The 15,062-nt window shown below is 37.2% G+C and overlaps 1 pseudogene; it reads right to left on the bottom strand.

Annotated features, from left to right (window-relative positions):
• Positions 1-8,044: 8,044 nt before the first annotated feature.
• On the bottom strand, positions 8,045-8,144 carry LOC129554084 (U6 spliceosomal RNA; annotated as a pseudogene).
• Between the last annotated feature and the right edge of the window lie 6,918 nt (positions 8,145-15,062).

The following is a 15,062-nucleotide window of genomic DNA, read 5'->3' as shown; positions in this document are numbered from 1 at the left end:
CTCAAGAAAAGATCATACCAACACCACATTTCATACCAGAAGAAATAATATGGCTTCATGATAACATAAAGCTCTAGGTTTAAGTCTTCTTGGCTTTTATAGGATGATTTGAGTGATGTGTCCACCCTAATCCAATCCCTGTGGATGTCGGGATGGAATGCGCTGACTGATACAGTTTAGATCAGCCTCTTCAATCTGGGAAATTCAGGAAATCTTCATCCAAAGCTCATAGACTGAGTGGAGAGGGCTGATTTCCCCAAAGAAAAATCGAGTACTGTGATCATAATATATGGACACTCTGTGACCAAAACAACCAGTGTCTACCACAAAATAAAAATTTAGGATGAGCAAAGAGCCTTTGGGGCAGGTTTTGTTGTCATTCTGCTGGGATGGATCATTGCCTTCTGGGTGACTGTGACACTGACTTTTACACAGTCCACTGCTATTGAGATCCTATCCCTGTCTTTTGTGCCATTGTTCATTCCAGTTGGTTTGCCTCCCTAAATTCTCTACAGGAAGGACTGCTGCTCTTGACCTTAGACTCCAAGACTAGGTCATTGATATCCCTGACATAAGTTGCTTGCTCTCAAGATCTATCTATACATGGCCAAATCCCCTCACCTATAGCCTGTCTACCTACTGGGATAATTGGTCACTGGACTGGATGTTCTTAAATGTCTAATCTAAGGACAATACAAAATTGGCATGTTTTCTGGCCACTTGAAGCCCTCTGTGGCTGTGCTCCAGCTCCATGATCCTAATAGAGACAAGCTGTTAATGTGTAATTTCAGACATCCATGGAGCGAGTTTAATTGGCAGGGAAAAAACTCGTCTTAACAATCAGGATTCACAGATATAACAACATATTATATGTGACTGCTGCTGCTACTGCTAAGTCACTTCAGTCTGTGTGACCTCATAGACGGAAGCCCACCAGGCTCCCCCGTCCCTGGGATTCTCCAGGCAAGAACACTGGAGTGGGTTGCCATTTCCTTCTCCAATGTGTGAAAGTGAAAAGTGAAAGTGAAGTCGCTCAGTCATGTCTGACTCGTAGTGACTCCATGGACTGCAGCCTACCAGGCTCCTCCGTCCATGGGATTTTCTAGGCAAGAGTCCTGGAGTGGTTTGCCATTGCCTTCTCTGATTACATTATATGTGACTAGCCCGATTCTAATCGTAGAATTAAGGCTAACAACAACAATAATGCAATCATGACAGTAGTAATATAACATTAGTTAAATGCTTACTATATACCCAGCTTCAGTTCTAAGCATACATATTAACTCTTGATCCTTACCACAACACTGAGTGGTAGATAGGATGTTACCCTTACTTTAAAGATGAGGATCCTGGACGATAGATGTTTAAATCCCTTGATTATCTAGAATACAGCACAGTCAGGATTTGAACCCAGGCAGCCTGGGTTCCACTTCTATGTTAGGATTCTGACACTGATATATTGTAGGACTGTTTTAAACTGCTGTGAAAACATAACTTCCCAGCTTTGACATAATATACATTAGTAGCAGGGCTTCCCAGGTGGCACTAGTGGTAAAAAACCCACCTGCCAATGCAGGAGACATAAGACATGTGGGTTTGATTCCTGGGTCCAGAAGATCCCCAGAAGGAGGGCATGGCAACTCACTCCAGTATTCTTGCCTGGAGAATTCCATGAACAGAGGAACCTGGCCGGCTACACAGTCCATAGGATCGCAAAGACTCGGACATGACTGAAGTGACTTAGCATGCATGCATGCACTTTACAAGAGGCTCAGGATTATCAGCTTCAGAGTCGGAAGTAAACCCCCTTTTGTTCAAAGATCACGGCCATATCTAGTCATCCTAAATTCTAACATAACGTTTTCAAAACCCCTGCTGCATCATGTCATAGCATTTTATTTCTCTCTCATGTCTTTCTTAGCAATTGTTAAATGGGAAAAACTTCATCCATCTTAAAAATTACTTCTAACTGAAAATTAGAATATGATATTTATCTGAAATATAAAAATTTGATTAGACTAAATTTTTTCCATGCAGATATTATAATTAAACTAAATAATTATATTTATAAACCAAATGTCTAAAGAGGGGTGATGGTGCCTCTAAAGTAGCCAAAATTCAAATCTATTATTTCTTCTATTTTGTATGAATTTTTTAAAATGGTCTGTCTAGAGGTTGTTTCTTGGGTTTCAACAAAATAATACAGTATAAAATGCCATTTTTCTAACATTTTTAGTAAATAGTTATTCATTTAAATTTATAATTGAAAGTAATTTGTGGCCTGGCTTTAAAAGTACGTGTGTTTTCGTGTGTGTGTGTGTGTGTGTGTGTGTGTGTGTGTGTGTGCGAGCACACATGTATGAGATGTCTACTGTGGTTTGGAAATGTGGAGTTTTGTTTTCTAAAATTAAAGTAACAACTTAGCAGGACTGAAATATCCTTAATTCCTCCCTTTGGATCATAAAACAAGACTGTTGAGTGATAATTCTACCAAAGCACACTTGGTAATTATTGTTAATAAATGAACTCATGTTGTTTTTAGTACTACTTTTCTACAACATGCTTGTCTTTTCATTTTGGATTTAAATGCTAGAATTGCCTGATTGTATTTTATATGTCTCTCACTTTTCCTCTTCAACAGGACATCCATATGAATATTAAGTAACCATGGAGCAGGAATGAATCCATCATTCATTTCTAAATGCATGTAATTTCAGTATATTCATGGTAATATGAAAGAGTTAGTGGTAGTATTGGCAAATGAGGGTGGAATTGTTTCAATTTTAGGAATGAATTGCTTTTTAGATTTATTGCTTTTCTGTTTGTAATAAATATGATACTCATAAAAAGGTAAAAAAATACAAAATTTTTTTTAAATGATCATTTCCAGAAATGATAGAAAGACAAGTTAATGCATATTTTACCCAAATTCTATATTTTTAACACCTCTCCTCTCCATTAATTCAGGCAAATTGAGAATTACACTATCTCATATTACTTTCAAAAATATATGTTAAAATGAGTTGACTTCAAAATACTAGCTAGTGTTTCTTAAGTTTTTAATCAGGCTCAATTGGTGACTAATAGTGGTTATCTCATTTGGTCTTCATAATCCTACTAGGTGTTTACTGTTATTATTCCTCTTGTATGGATGTGTATTCTGAGAGACAGAATGGCTAAACAACTTTCCCAAGGTCACACAGCTAGTAAGTGATAGAGCTGGCTAAGAACCCAGGGAGTCTGATTCCAGAGACCACGCACTTAACAGTTCATTATTTTGCACTCATCAGAGAGAATTCTGCTGAAAAATTGGTTGAAATACTCTCATTTCTGGGCAACATTTGTAATATGACCATAAGGTTTCTGCAGCTACTTTATTGCTCTGCAGTTGATACCACACGCATCAAAGAGTAATATCTATTAAGGATTAATCTTTTCTGGTCTTTTGCTAGTATAGCATTCATTCCTTTTCTTATATATTGTCTCCTAGGATTTGCCCCTGCCCAATTAAAGATGATAGTACCCTAGCACCTTTAAAAATGAAGTGGAATCTTAGACGTGAGCAAGAAGAACCCTGCATACCACAAAAGCACAGCATGCAAACTCATTAAAAAAAATAAAAACCCAGGACTCTATATTACTGGCATTTACATATACATGAAAAGACTTGTGACTCTGGATATATATATATATATATATATATATATGTACCATTCAAGCCCCAGGGAGTTGCTTTTGCACATCTCATGGCCTAGTACTCTGGACAGAAAGAAACTGCATCTCAATGTCATGAAAGTTCAGAGGATGTGCTGTCACTGACGCCTGAGTCAGACACTGCTTTGGAGAGCAGGGCAGATTTGAGTAGACAAAATTCTTAAGTAAGAGAAAGACTAATTAACTGATCATATCCCTGTGCTAATGGATCACATGAAACATATTCTTGTAAGAACAAAGGAATATTTCCTCATAGGGTCAAATGCCTGTTTTCTTGCCTCTTTTTGATTTCTGATTAAAGTAACATTTGAAACATTTGCATATTCAAAATAGTAGCTGAGGTTTATTTATCAGTAATAAATAAGTCATATTACCCTAATATTTGCATATAGAAACATGTAGACCATATTTTTTGCACTGGCAACTAGATGGAAATTGAACAGTAAAACTGCAAATAATTTTCTTTTATAAATGTATTTAATAATATACAATTCAGTGTTCAAAAATTAATTTTGATGTAAAAGTTTAACATTCATTGTTTATAATTTATACTACACCTAATTTTAATTAACAGTTTTGAATATTTTAGTCAAAATAACTTCAAAAGCATGAAAAAAATACTGTTTTTACATTTATATAATTCTTTAAAAACATATTTTTAAGTTTTGTGCACTTTGTTTATAATTACATCTTATTTTTAATCTTTAAGTTTTTGCCATCAATAAAATGCAAATTATGTGAAAATTTTGGTTAACACAACATAATAAATTATTCATGAAATGCAGACAAAAATGAAATCAATGGAAGAACAAATGTCAATTTATATAATAGGTATATTTTTATTTTTCATGTGTCCAAACACAGCTAATTCCACAACACAGCATCCAAACACATTCATTATAAACAAATTCAGTCTTCATTAACATTTTGCCAACTTTGAGATCTGTAAAAACCAAAATTTTACACATTTGATTTTCTGTCCCACTGACAGTACATTTTTCAAGGTGAAATAGGTCATATTTTCCTTTGCAGTTGTTTGGTTGACTTGTAACTTTTAAATGTTTAAGCACGTGGTAAGCGGGCCTCCATTTGTTCCCATGGTTCAGGTACTACTAATGTTTGGGGAAACCCAGCTTGAATGGCTCTAACAGAATGTCACTACCATGATGATTTCATGCTTACTTTTACCCATTAAAAAAAATTAATCATCACATTTTTCTTAAAGAGATGAAAACTTTCATTGTTCCTTACTTTGTACTAAAATTTCCATTTCACTTCCCAATAGTTGTTTAGCTTAATGCAGTACTCTTAGTAAATATATTTATTGTAAAGTCCTGTTATTAACCACCCTCTCAATATTTTCTGCAAAACATTTTATAAATTGAAATTAAGTTTTCATTCTTGTGGCTATAAGGCTTCACATGTTAAGAACACATTTGTTATTTGAGTTTTATTACTAGCATTATTACCATATAAATGATGAAACTATATCAAAAGTTTTGAAAAAAATATTGAACACACACAAAAATGTGCCACTTAATGAGATAGCTGGAGGGTTTTAATTAGTTCATGTATCCATGGATACATTTTATTTGTTAGGTTTTAGCATCTACTCTATTCTATGTGTTCATTTTTTAGAGCTATAAATTCTGAGAAACCTTCTTTACATAAATAAGTAGGGGGAACAAAAGGAGATTTTAATTCTATATCAACCATATCTGTCTTCAGTTTTCTAGAAAAGAAAGAAAAGATTCAAACTTAACAACTTCTCTCCACTGCCACCACCCTGATCCAGCCAGGAATCCACAAATTGCCTTGATTATTACAACGTGATCTTAACAGGTGTCCCTGCTTCCCTTTTTGCCCCCTCTCAATCTATACCACATTATTATCGCCTATACCACATAATATTATTTCAACCACCATGGGACACCATGAGTTTGTTAAATGAAAAGTCAAATCATATCATTCCCCTGCTTAAAATCTCCCTTGGTTCACCGTGTCACTCAGAATAAAAGCCCCCAAGTAATTTCAAAGCTCTGCATGATCTGATCTCTTTTGCCCTTTCTAACCGGGAGTTGGTGATGGACAGGGAGGCCTGACGTGCTGTGATTCATGGGGTCACAAAGAGTCGGACACGACTGAGCGACTGAACTAAACCTTATCTCCTATTCTCCATCCTTATTCAGCGCACTACATGGTCCATGTGCCTACCAACCTTCTACCTGGTCTCCGAGAGCCTGGACACCTGTTTTTCCTCTTCTATGAACATTGCCAGTTACATTCCTTCTTACAAGACCTTTCCCCTTCTAGGTGAAGCTAAACTTTCAGTAACCCTCTCCATCCACTCCTCCCCTTCCCACAAGTCATCTTCCATTTTCCTACTTGATTTTTTTGTCTCTAACAACTATGACAAACATGCTGGATATTTTATATGTTAAATTTGTTTATGATTATCCTGTCCACCAAAAAATAAGTCTTATGAAGTTGGAGATTTTGGAGTGTCATTGGAGAATTTGTCTCAGTGTCTGGAATATAGTGTGTGCTCAGTAAACAGTTTTTGAATGATTGCATTGGTTTTCTTTGCATTGTATTGGCAATGCCAACGGATATTCAAACTACCATATAATTGTACTCATTTCACATCTAGCAAGGTTCTGCTCAAAATCCTTCAAGCAAGGCTTCAGCTGTATGTGAACGGAGAACTTCCAGATGTACAAGCTGGATTTAGAAAAGGCAGAGGAACCAGAGATCAAATTTCCAAAATTTCATGGAAAAAGCAAGGGAATTTCAGAAAAACATACTTCTGCTTCATTGACTATACTAAAGCCTTTGCGTGAATCACAACAAACTGTGGAAAATTCTTAAAGAGATGGGAATACCAGACCACCTTACCTTTTTCCTAAGAAACCTGTATTCAGGTCAAGAAGCAACAGTTAGAACCAGACATGGAAGAACTGACTGGTTCAAAATTGGAAAAGGAGTATAACAAGGCTGTATATTGTCACTCTGCTTATGTAACTTCTATGCAGAATACATCACATGGAATGCCAGGCTGGATAAATCATAAGCTGAAATAAAGATCAACAGCCTCAGATATACAGATGATACCTCTCTAATGGCAGAAAATGAAGAGGAACTACAGAGCCTCTTGATGAGGGTGAAAGAGGAGAGTGAAAAAGCTGGCTTGAAACTCAACATTAAAAAATTAAGATCTTGGCATCTGATCCCTTTACTTCATGGCAAATAGAAGGTGAAAAAAGTAGAAACAGTGAGAAATTTTATTTTCCTGGGCTCCAAAATCACCACAGATGATGACTGCAGCCGTGAAATTTAAATACACTTGTTCCCTGGAAGGAAAGCCATGACAAACCTAGACAGCATTTTAAAAAGCAGAGATATAACTTTGCCAACAAAAGTCCATATAGCCAAACCTGTTTCTTCCAGTAGTCATGTATGGCTATTAGAGTTGGACCATAAAATAGGCTGAGTGCCAAAGAATTGATGCTTTCAAACTGTGGTGCTAGAGAAGACTCTTGAGAGTCCCTCGGACAGCAAGGAGATCAAAGCAGTCAATCCTAAAGGAAATCAACCCTGAATATTCTTTGGAAGGATTGATGCTAAAGTTGAAGCTCCAATACTTTGGCCACCTGATGTAAAGAGACAACTCATTGGAAAAGACCCTGATGCTGGGAAAGATTGAAGGCAAAAGGAGAAGGGGATGGCAGAGGATGAGATGGTTAGATAGCAGCACTGACTCAATGGACATGAATTTGAGCAACTACAGTAGTTATTGGAAGACAAGAGGTTGCAAAGAGCCGGACATGACTTAGCCACTGAACAATAGCCAATTGGTTTTCTATGCTGCATGAAAAACTACCACAAAAGTAGCAACTAAGAAAAACAGGCATTTATTGTCTCGGTTTCCTTGGGTCAGAAGTCCTGGCTGGCTTAACTGGGGCCTCTGCTCAAGGTCTCACCAGACTTCAGGAATCTCATTATATTCCAGCCAGGTAGCATTCTTTCCTGAGTTCCAGGTCCTCTTCCAAGGTGGTTATTGGCAGAATTAAGCTCCTTACAACTTTAATGTTAATACTTGGCTACTGGCTCTTGGCTCCTAAGTGAAAGTGAAGTCGCTCAGTCATGTCTAACTCTTTGTGACCCCATGGAGTGTAGCCCACCAGGCTCCTCCATCCGTGGGATTACCCAGGCAAGAATACTGGAGTGGGTTGCCATTTACTTCTCCAGGGGATCTTCCCCACCCAGGGAGCGAACCCAGGTCTCCTACATTGCAGGCAGATACTTTAAACTCTGAGCCACCAGGGAAGCAAAAAATATGGAACGCTTCATGAATTTGCATGTCATCCTTGCGCAGCGCCATGCTAATCTTCTCTGTATTGTTCCAATTTTAGATTATGTGCTGCTCCCACAATTCCTTGTCCCATGTTGGTCTCACAAGCCCTCTCAGGATGTGGCAACTTACTTCCTCAAGACCAACAGAAGAACCTCTCCATCTGGTGTGTTAGATATTTGTATACACTGTAATATAATCCTGGGGGTGATTTTCCTAGAACAGATAGCCATTCTCCAGGGGAGAAGATTATACAGTGTTGTTCTTCAGGGTTGGGCATCTTTGGGACCATCCTTGTTTACCAAAATGATTGAATAAAAATAAAGAAGAAGATAACCTTTATCTCATGGTGTCTTACTAAAGAAGACTTAAAGACACCATCCCCATGGAAAAGAAATGCAAAAAAGCAAAATGGCTGTCTGAGGAGGCTTTACAAATATCCGTGAAAAGAAAAGTGAAAAGTAAAGGAGAAAAGGAAAGATATAAGCATTTGAATGCAGAGTTCCAAAGAATAGCAAGGAGAGATAAGAAAGACTTCCTCAGTGATTAATGCAAAGAAACAGAGGAAAACAACAGAATAGGAAAAACAAGAGATCTCTTCCATAAAATTAGAGATACCAAGGGAACATTTCATGTAAAGATGGGCATGATAAAGGACAGAAATGGTATGGACCTAACAGAAGCAGAAGATATTAAAAAGAGGTGGCAAGAATACACAGAAGACTTGTACAAAAAGATCTTCATGACCAAGATAATCATGATGGCGTGATCACTCACCTAGAGCCAGACATCTTGGAATGTGAAGTCAAGTGCGCCTTAGAAAGCATCACTACGAACAAAGCTAGTAGAAGTGATGGAATTCCAGTTGAGCTATTTCAAATCCTGAAAGATGATGCTGTGAAAGTGCTGTACTCAGTATGCCAGCAAATTTGGAAAACTCGGCAGTGGCCACAGGACTGGAAAAGGTCAGTCTTCATTCCAACCCCAAAGAAAGGCAATGCCAAAGAATGCTCAAACTACCGCACAATCGCACTCATCTCACACGCTAGTAAAGTCATGCTCAAAATTCTCCAAGCCAGACTTCAGCAATATGTGAACCGTGAACTTCCAGATGTTCAAGCTGGTTTTAGAAAAGGCAGAGGCACCAGAGATCAAATTGCCAACATCCGCTGGATCATGGAGAAAGCAAGAGAGTTCCAGAAAAACATCTATTTCTGCTTCACTGACTATGCCAAAGCCTTTGACTGTGTGGATCACAATAAACTGTGGAAAATTCTGGAAGAAATGGGAATCCCAGACCACCTGACCTGCCTCTTGAGAAACCTGTATGCAGGTCAGGAAGCAACAGTTAGAACTGGACACGGAACAATAGACTGGTTCCAAACAGAAAAGGAGTACGTCAAGGTTGTATATTGTCACCTTGCTTATTTAACTTATATGCAGAGTACATCATGAAGAACACTGGGCTGGAAGAAGCACAAGCTGGAATCAAGATTGCCGGGAGAAATATCAATAACCTCTGATATGCAGATGACACCACCCTATGGCAGAAAGTGAAGAGGAACTCAAAAGCCTCTTGATGAAAGTGAAAGAGGAGAGTGAAAAGGTTGGCTTGAAGCTCAACATTCAGAAAACAAAGATCATGGCATCTGGTCCCATCACTTCATAGAAAATAGATGGGGAAACAGTGGAAACTGTGTCAGACTTTATTTTTTTTGGACTCCAAAATCACTGCAGATGCTGATTGCAGCCATGAAATTAAAATTTCCTTTCCTTGGAAGGAAAGTTATGACCAACCTAGATAGCATATTAAAAAGCAGAGACATTACTTTGCCAACCAAGGTCCATCTAGTCAAGGCTATGGTTTTTCCAGTGGTCATATATGGATGTGAGAGTTGGACTGTGAAGAAAGCTGATTGCCGAAGAATTGATGCTTTTGAATTGTGGTGTTGGAGAAGACTCTTGAGAGTCCCTTGGACTGCAAGGAGATCCAACCAGTCCATTCTAAAGGAGATCAATCCTGGGTGTTCATTGGAGGGACTGATGCTAAAGCTTAAACTCCAATACTATGGCCACCTCATGCGACGAGTTGACTTACTGGAAAAGAGTCTGATGCTGTGAGAGATTGGGGGTCTGAGGAGACAGGAACGACAGAGAATGAGATGGATGGATGGCATCACCAGTTCGATGGACATGAGTTTGAGTGAACTCCAGGAGTTGGTAATGGACAAGGAGGCCTGGCGTACTGTGATTCATGGGGTCGCAAAAAGCAGGACATGACTGAGTGACTGAACTGAACTGAACTAAAGGTACCGTTCTTTTAAGTGTCCCTGTTGTTTGAAACCTGGAGTCTTTTGTTTACCATTAGAAGATTCAGTTTGGGTGGGAGTAAAGTAGGAGGACACTTACCATAGCAAAAGAACATCTTGACATTACCTAGTCAGATCAGTTTCAGGCAAGTGTATCCGTAGAAGTTAAGACTCTGGAAACTGAATTCCCTTAAATCTATCCATCGTCTCTATAAAGTCTCTGGGTACCCTCCAGACATAACTACTCTTCAGTTTGAAGGCTACTGGTTCAGTCTATTTTAGGAGGGTCACTTATATAAAACACTGACAATCACCTGACATCATGACTTGCCTTCAGCCATAATTATCTTGAGTTTCTCTGACAATATGTAGTTGCTAAAATGAAAGAACTTCTACCCACCAACCCGTAATGCCAGATTATATGTACTTTCTAATACCTTGATCATTTTCTTTAAAGCATCTCAAGCAGTCACCAAACTTTTACTTTATTTTTTAGCATACTTTCTCTCCCCCCTCCTTTTTTTTTTGCTTTAGTTTTTGTAACAGATCTAATGCTATCATTTTTATACATCCTGTAAGCCACTAAGGGCCAAAATATATAATAAAAATAAAGACCAAGAGTTGGAAACTACATATTGCAGAATTCACTCATCTCTTATAATGAGGGGAGTGTGATGAAGAAAACTCATTGGGCAAGAGTGTAAAGTACCATGTATAGAAGTAGCTTTCATTGGCTGAAAACACATAAGTAGTCAAATCATGAGGAAATACAAATATATGTAAATGTGCTCAAATGAACTTATACTCCATTTGGTGTGCTGGAATGTTTTCACTGGGATTTCATCAATGTGTGTCTATGTGTGCATCTGAGGGATAATGTTGTATTAGTAACATTATAGCAAGTCAGGTTGCATGGGGGTTGTTAAAATGGGTATAGGGTTAGAGGGAAGAATAGTTGAGTTTGAAGCAGCAAGTGATATAAGACAGCAGGTGAAGCTGAGTCACATTAGTGGGACAGTGAGGGGAGATCCAAAAGAAGAGAACCTGAAGCTGAGACAGGGTCAGAATCACCTGATCTTAAAATTAGTATGAAACCTGCAAGATCTTCCAGTTCCTAAACTCTAGTACCATCACCAGGAAGTCTGGTTGTTCTGTGTTCTGGAAGAATTTCCAGTTCCTTCGTTGTTAAGATGAATTCTTAAAATAAATTCTCACTTTTGAAAGTAACCTGTGTCAATTTCTGTTCTTTCTGACAAGGATATTGCCTTAGAGATTTTTCAAAAATACTGTTTGTAATATGCTCTGTTTGTATCAAAATAGCACAACTGGGTTACTGACTATACTTTTTAAATTATAAATGTCTTTACCTACTTTATAGACATATGGTTTTGTTCTTTTAAATATCTGTTTATGTGTATGGAAAAATGTTTGGAAAATATGTCAAAAGATCATCCATAGTTAATTCTGGGATTATGAAGCTTTTTATTTTTATTTTTTAATTTTTAAATTTTTATTTAATAAATGGTACAAAGCACAATGCCAAAAACATTAACAGTTAAAATTTCACCAAATGAAAAAAATACTATGGAAAATATAGCAAAAAGCTACATTAAGTTATTTTACAACTGCCTCAAGCTGCAAAAAAAAAAAACCCAAATCTAAACTTTTCCTCTTTTGCTGCTATCTGTATCTTTTATTTATTTTTAGACAATGGTATGGTCAACTCTGCCTCAGAAATAAAACACACCTGTTTTGTTTTGAAATAAAAAAGTTATTTTATTCTCCCTTTAGATTGTAAGCTCCCAGCAAAAGGACCTCATCTGTGCTGTTCATTTGTGTATTCCCATTATCTGGAAAGATACTTGGCATGAAGCATTTGCTTAATGAATATTTGTTGCATGAACAGCTCTCCTCACATAAAACAACTGAATAGTAATATATCTGCTTATCATTACCACCACTACACATCTCCTATTAATTTCTAAATAGCTTCAGAAGAAGATTATATAGAAGGACTTTTAGTCTGTGCCTTTATATTCCTTTCCAAAGTACTTAATGCAATATAGAAAACAATTTCAAATAAATGAGATACTATTAATAGAAATCCTTAATTCATCACTCTCTTGTGTTCCAGCTTAGGAAGGCAAGGAGCAAATCTCTTGATAAGAAATAAGCCAGTAACAAGGCTGCATCTCTCAGGACGGCCAGTCTTCACTCGTTAAAGAGAGGACTTATTATGGACATCACAAATTGTGTAGAGCAATTTGTGATCCACTGCATCTCAGAATGATTTAACTTAAACAGAAAAGAGCTATCCAGTGTCCACCTAGAAAAATCATGAGCAAAATTGTTATGGAAATTCCACACATGGTAGTTAATTACCATTTTGAAGTCCTGAGGTAAGGGATGACTGCTACCTCCTATAACCTTAAGGTTTACTAAACACATTCTACACTATTCTACTTCATAAACTAGCCCTCCTTATAGAAAGCTTGTTTACCTAGGTTTATTTGGAAATGAATATGAATGTTACTCACTAGATGAATGGTTCTCAATTCTGACTGGACTTTAGAATCACAGAAGACTAAAAAATGCTAATGCTTAAGCCCCAACCTAGACCAATGAACCCAGAATCCAGGGATGTGGGCTGACTGTGCACTGTAATTTTTTAACTTCTGTTGTAATTTAGTGTGCAGGAGGATGGAGAACCTTTATAAGTCTCTTAAACTTGGGTACTATGTCTCATTTGCTTTATATCCCAGTGCTTACCACAATTCATGGTATGCAAGTTCTAAAACTCACAATACAGTTTTAGGCTTTAATAACTTTAGAAGTTTAAATGACACTAACAGGAAGTATCATTTTAAAGGTTAATTAAATTTCAACTTCACATATACATATTTATTTCTAACACTTGATCAACAGATTTGTAAACATTTTTTTTTTGGGGGGCGGGTTACAAGTCTTGGTATGTAGGACCTTAGTTCCCTAAACAGGCATTGAACCCATGCTCCCCACAATGGAAGCACAGAGTCCTAACTTTTAAGTTAGGAAGTCCTAAACTTTTAATTTTATTTTTTTGCTTTAGTCCTTCCAAATTAAGGTGGCAAAGATTGTTTGAAAATTAATTTAAAATATATTTATTCAAAATATATTTGATTTTGAATAAATTTGATCCATTTCATTTAATAAAATCAAATAAATATAGATGAAAGTAATTAACTTTTAAGTTTTCATATTTATTAGTTTGTAGCATTTATATATATGCATATGCATGTGTGAGAATATTAAAATTTGAAATGACACTAAAACTTTTGGAACTACACTAAAATTTTTGGAATTTGCTGAATAGTAAGGAATCAATAACTGTACAGTTGAACTTGCATGGGAATGTTGAAAATCACTATTAAAGGTCTTGATTCATATCTATTCTTGTGTAAAGGTAGAAGTACATTCGGTTGCATGTAAAAGAGAACAGTGACTTTGAAAAATAGAATTTATATTCATCTAATGAAAAGTCTGGAGTTAGGCAGCTTCTGATGTTGATTTAGTGGTACAACAATGTCAGGGTAGCACCCAGCCTTTCCCCAAGATTGCAGAATGACTTTTACAGCTTCAGGCTACACATTTAAATTTATGGCAGAAACAGTGGGGTTAGGATACTGCCAGGGGCTGCTAATAACTGATATTTTTATTAGGAAAAAACACAGAAGTCACATCTGACTCTTTGCAACCCCATGGACTGTAGTCTGCCAGGCTCCTCTGTCCATGGAATTCTCCAGGCAAGAATACTGGAAGTGGCTAACTCTTCCCTTCTCCAGGAGATCTTCCTGACCCAGAGATTGGATCTAACTGGGTCTACTGCATTGCAGGTGGAATTTTTTACCAGCTGAGCTACCAAAAACATATCTTTCCTAAAGTCCCCTCAGAAGATTTTTATTTAGATTTTGTTAACTAAAACTATGACATACAGCCACCCTTTAGTTACAAAAGTTACTCGAGTATTGAGTATTTAACTTTTCCATCTCCTATTTTCTTGGCAAGAGAGGAGAGTTGGACATGGTGATAGCTTACAGTGAACGGTGTTAGATTTGTGATCTCCGAAGAAGATTTAGCTTTGGAAGCAGGGACCAGGCTTGATCTCTCAAGAGCTTTTGTGTAGCAGAGTTTTATTAAAATATGAAAAGGGACAGATATCAGAAGGGGGACAGAGAGTGCCCCACTCACTAGTCTTAGCAAGGGAGCTATATACTTTTTCAATTGATTATTACAGTAAATCGAAAAAACGTCTCAAGGTTGTAAAGGTCTTACCAGACCTATTCTCACAAAATACATTTGAAGATAACAGAATTAGTCAAAAGGTTCTCAAGAAGGAGAAACACGTCCTCAAGCAGGATACATTGTTGTTATATGCTCTTTAGTACAGAGTCTAAGCTGAGTTGTTTTGTTGTGTAATCATCAGCTCTGGGCTAAAAGAAAAAAAGTTTGTCCTTTTCTCCTCCTTGAGAACTCCAGACTACTATCTCTTCCTTAAGAGCCACAGACCCCTTTCTCCTCCTTGGGGACCCCAGACTTCTTATCAACCTGCCTAGGAACTGACTCTCTCAATGGTTAACCAAAAAATAAAAAAAAAAACCTTCTCTCATCCCTCATCTTGTTATGTATTTTTCACTCTTTTTTTTCTGTCT

Source organism: Moschus berezovskii, chromosome 1, assembly GCF_049115385.1.
Source record: "Moschus berezovskii isolate FMDL1 chromosome 1, NW_MosBer_1.0, whole genome shotgun sequence".
NCBI lineage: Eukaryota > Metazoa > Chordata > Mammalia > Artiodactyla > Moschidae > Moschus > Moschus berezovskii.
The sequence above is the reverse complement of the archived record's forward strand: the minus strand, read 5'-3'. Positions and strand labels throughout refer to the sequence as shown.